Source organism: Vespula pensylvanica, chromosome 3 (genome assembly GCF_014466175.1).
Source record: "Vespula pensylvanica isolate Volc-1 chromosome 3, ASM1446617v1, whole genome shotgun sequence".
Lineage (NCBI taxonomy): Eukaryota > Metazoa > Arthropoda > Insecta > Hymenoptera > Vespidae > Vespula > Vespula pensylvanica.
Window position 1 is genome coordinate 8,326,537 of NC_057687.1, and position 5,000 is coordinate 8,331,536.

General features: G+C 29.7%; 1 protein-coding gene across 1 annotated transcript in view; it reads left to right on the forward strand.

Annotated features, from left to right (window-relative positions):
• The window catches only part of LOC122627469 (AF4/FMR2 family member lilli), a 30,753-nt gene that overhangs the window by 2,223 nt on the left and 23,530 nt on the right, over window positions 1-5,000 (forward strand). The gene's annotated exons all lie outside the window — the stretch shown is intronic.

A 5,000-nucleotide genomic window follows, 5' to 3' on the forward strand; every position in this document is an offset into this window, starting at 1 on the left:
TAATACACTTATATATTTACATATATCTATAGTCTATATATATATATGTATATATATATGTATGTATACGTATGTATATGTATGTATAAAAGATAGAAAATATATATAAGATATTCGTATATGTATCATGGGCGGTACGCGCCCCAACAACATTTTTCAGCTTTCGCTCGGGGGAAGCAGCGCTTGGTCGGCGATACACACGCGCGGTGGCTACCGGTATTAGCGTCGATCTAAACACTCCGCGGCTAAGGTAATCGATCTTTACGACCGCTACGTTAAAACCTGTATTTCTAGACCGGCTATTAAGTTTCTTGTCACCACTCGAACGTGCCTAGCGAGTAGATACATACGTGCCTCTTTAGCTTCGAAGTTGGAAGACTCTTAAAATCCTGAGGGTTCTTTGCCATTTGTATCGATATCTTTTCTATATCGATATCTCTACACTTTCCTTATTTCCATGAGATTCCTTCGTCGATCGAATATTATCCGAACATTTATCTATCGTATTCGTATATTCGATCATTACGAATTTCGTCGAAATCGATTTCGTATAGTTTTTCGAGATTTTTGTCTTTTTTTTTTCTTTTTTTCTTTTGTAATTTTTTTTTTGTCGAAAATCGAGTCTCTTATTTTGGTACCACCATTTTCTCTCTCTTTTTTTTTTTTTTTTTTTTAGTCACTTTACGTTATTCCAATATCATACCTGAGAGAGATCATCCAAAGACTATAAATTTGATATACTTTCTTTCGCAGTTCGATTAAAAATGCCTGCTATTTATTGGGTATAGTATGTTTTTTTTTTTTTTTTTTTTTTTTTTTTTAATTTAATTTAATTTAAAAAAGAAAGGAAAGAAATGTCTAATGAAAAAAGAAGTAATTAGTTTTGCGATATTAGAGGTAGATATTATCTACAATTAATAAGAAAACTTGTCAATATTTTATAATTAAAATATTTTCGAATACGGACGATAATTTGTCCGTATTTTAAATGGATGATCGATATTTGTATAAAAAAGAAAGAAAAGAAAAAAAAATAATCGAGCCACTCAGTTATTCATAATTTTTATTCTTATATCACGTACCTATCGGTATTTTATTATATTATAAATACTAATCAAAATGTTTATGTACATATATTAACCATTTATTTAACAAAATATTTTAACGTTGATTAATAAATAAAAATATATGATACCTGCAATAAATAGTAGCAAATATAAAATATTTATTGGATTCTGTCTTGATGAAAATATATCCTTTTAAGAGAAACTTACGACTATTGTTGTCATCTTATTTAGAGTCAAAGATGTGTGAAATGAATATATATATTTAGAAATGCTTTAAGTGAAATTCAGCGAACGTGTCAATGACGTTTGTTTTACTTCACTGAAGAAAACTATGTGGAATGTAGTTTCTCATAATTTTCGATGCTTTCGCGAATCGAACTTCGAATTTCTCTCTCTCTCTCTCTCTCTCTCTCTCTCTCTCTCTTTCTTTTTCTCTCTTTCTTTATTTTTTCTTTCTTTCTTTCTTTTTCTTACTTTCTGTACCTCTTACTCTTTCTTCGTGAATATTACAAACACGTTATTTACGATCACGAGTTAACCAACATTCCTTTTTGAACATGGTCCCATTGCGATTGATACGACACTATAAAAATTATAATGTGCTCAATATGCGGGGCTACTTCGCTTTTGGTGCCTTTTATGAATGTTTCGCTTCGCTAAGCTTCGTTGATGTTTCTGATCGAGCATGTTTCCTAGTCCTTTACGTACTATGCGTATATCTATAAACAGCGATATATACATATGTATATGTATATGTATATGTATATGTATATGTATACGTATATACATATGTATACCCTATATAGATACATATTAATATTTACACATGATTTGTGTTAGGATATGCTTGTACACGTTATAATACGCTAGCATAAGATAGATATATAATATATACTAAACCATAAGGAATAAAAGAAATATAAAATAAGAAGTGAAAGTATAATAACGATCACTATGAAAATTCGATCTCTGTCGTAAATCCGTACGATCCTGAATCTTATCGCGGATCGTAATCAAGATTTCTTTTAATTTTATCCAAAGATCCTTTCTCCTTTTTGATCCTTTGCAATTATATATCTTCGATTCTTGCATTAAACATTTATTTTCAATCGTACGACATTTATAAATTCTTTTATAGCTCTTGTATTGGTTTACAATTAAATTGTCTTCGATATTGAGCACTTACGTACGGTTCTCAATCATTTGAAATTTGACTTTTAATACGATCGAATGTCGTTATGAGAAAAGTATAACTAAAATTGATGACAGATCGATCGAACGATCTGTTATATAGAAATAAAGATTTCATAGAGAATTATTTAAGAATTTCTATTTGAACCGTTTAAATGTACGTAATAAATATGTTAGAGAATAATGAAGGGAAAAAAAGAAAGAAAGAACTATACGTAAATCAAATCAAAATAAAGTTAATATGTTTTAATGTGCAATGCAAGATACCTGGAAAATGTTTTTCTTTAAACTTTTACTTTAATATTTACTTTCTATCCTTTCTTTTTCTTTTTTCTTTTCATCAAAATTTTACGACACCAAAATCATACGCTAAACAATTTAAATCGTCTTTGCAATATGTTTTATGTTTCGATACGCGATACAACATACGTACAATGATTTAACAAATTTCTAAAATATACATGAATATGATCTTTTGATTATTTTTATATCAATTAATTTTTACAGTACAATAACATTATATATTATTTAATTTTACGAAACAAAATTATGCAATTGTTTTCTACTATTTTTAATATTTTTATTTACAACAGAACATAACGTGAATTCATTTTAAAAGTTCCTGTTATACTTCTTCATTGAAATTATTATTTTTTCTTCTTTTTTTTTTTTTTTTTTATATAAAAATTTTGCAACATAAAATCACAGATGAAATAGTTGAATGGTCTTATTGTTAGTTTTTTTTTTTTTTTTTTTTTAAACGTCAAGAAGAACGTCCGACGCAAAAAACTAAGCGAATCGAGTTCCCGTCGGATCGCGAACGTCGATCGTGATATTTCGTTACCGAATGATTTTCTCTCTCAGTGCGTGTCTCCTTTTATCATTCGATCAATAATAACAGATTGCATTCGAATAAATTTTTTCTTCTACGTGCGTCGATTTTCTCGACCTTTAGTAAAAACTTTCAATGATATTATGAATGAACGTGACGTGTGTAACGAGTTCGAGAATAAGAAATATCGGGTGTCGTTGAATAACAGAGAAAGAGTATGTGCATGTACGTATACGTGTGTGTCTGTGTATCCTGTATATGTATATGTGTATGAAAGAAAGAGAGAGAGAGAGAGAGAGAGAGAGAGAGAGAGAGAGAGAGAGAGAGCAAAAAGAAGATGTCGAATGGTCGTCGAGCCACGCGTCATAGACGTGTCTCGGGTGCCAAAGGTTAAAGGACGCTACTGCTTAATTCCACGTGCGTCTCGTCTCTGATTGTCATGGTGCATGATTAGAAGTACAACTAAATGGCTCTATCCGTGAGAATATCTCGTCGAATTTCGTTTCTTTGACGGGGAAAACATTTGTTTGTACATTTTGTAAATTACGATATCTCCCTTTTTTCTATTCCTTTTTTCTTTTCTTTTCTTTTATTTATTTATTTATTTATTTATTTATAATTTTTGTTTAATAAAATAAAGATAAAAGCTAATGTGTAAAAATAGAAAGAAAAAAGTGTGGGTCTATGTGTGTGTTGATACATACACATATACACAAGTATATATATATATATATATATATATTTATTTATTTATTTATTGTGAAGTTTGTTAAGGAACATTAAAAAATTTGGTTGTTTCTTTTTATTTACAATCTTTTATAATCCAATACGATATAATCCTTTTTGGGAGGAGATAAAAATTTTGTTGGAAAATTATTGTATTTCTCTGTATTTTCTTCATCTTCTTTTATTTCTTCTTATGAATTTTTCCGATAAACAAAGTCGATTAGAAAATTTATATAATTATAAATCTTGCATGTACGTATCATATCTACCGTGCGACACGCAGTATATTCACATTACATACTTATATATATTTATATATATATATATTTCCTCTTTTTATCTCTTTTGAAAACTTTTGTAAAAACGATCGTAAGAATGTAAAACATTTGAAAAAATATTACTAAGCTAGATTCGAACACGAAAAAGGTTGATACACCCTTACAATGGGTACATCGAAAGTTCCATGTATCCGTGTTCGCTTATCTGTTCTTTTCTTGTCTCGTATAATTATGCAAACGTGAACGATCAAAAAAATGAGAATTGTCTTTCACGATAGACAAGGACTCTTGGATCATTGAATGGGCGAGTCGACGAGGTACATAAGAGTTTTCCATACGTCATTGTTCAAAGTGTATCGCTCTTGTATATTAACACGTGAAGAAATAATAAAAGAGAAAGAGAGAAGGACAGAGAGAGAGAGAGAGAGAGAGAGAGAGAGAGAGAGAGAAAATGATATGTACACTTTTGACATTTCATCGTTATTGTAATATACCAGTCGCAAAACAGGAAATCGTGAATCGTTCGCGAGAACCAAGGTGGGCGAGTAAAAGGGAGCCAATCGCTTTCCTCTCCTATCCATTATTTCATTTTATTTCGTTTTATTTCCTTTCGTTTGGATTCGTAAGAAAAAAAAAAAAAAAAAAAAAAAAAACAACAAAAATTCAGTGGAGAAGTTAACACGACGATAATTGTTTAAGAAGATATCTCATTTTATTTGGTTAGTTCGAACAACGTTATGAATCTTGTTTCTAACGGACAAAATTATTTCCAACGTTATTAGATATGAGAAATTATATTCATAATAGAAAGACATCGAGATCACGTGTTTTCTTTTCATATCGAACTCGTCATTGTCCTTGTAGGAGTCGGAAATAATTTTCTTTCGTTAAAAAAAATGTTTCGTT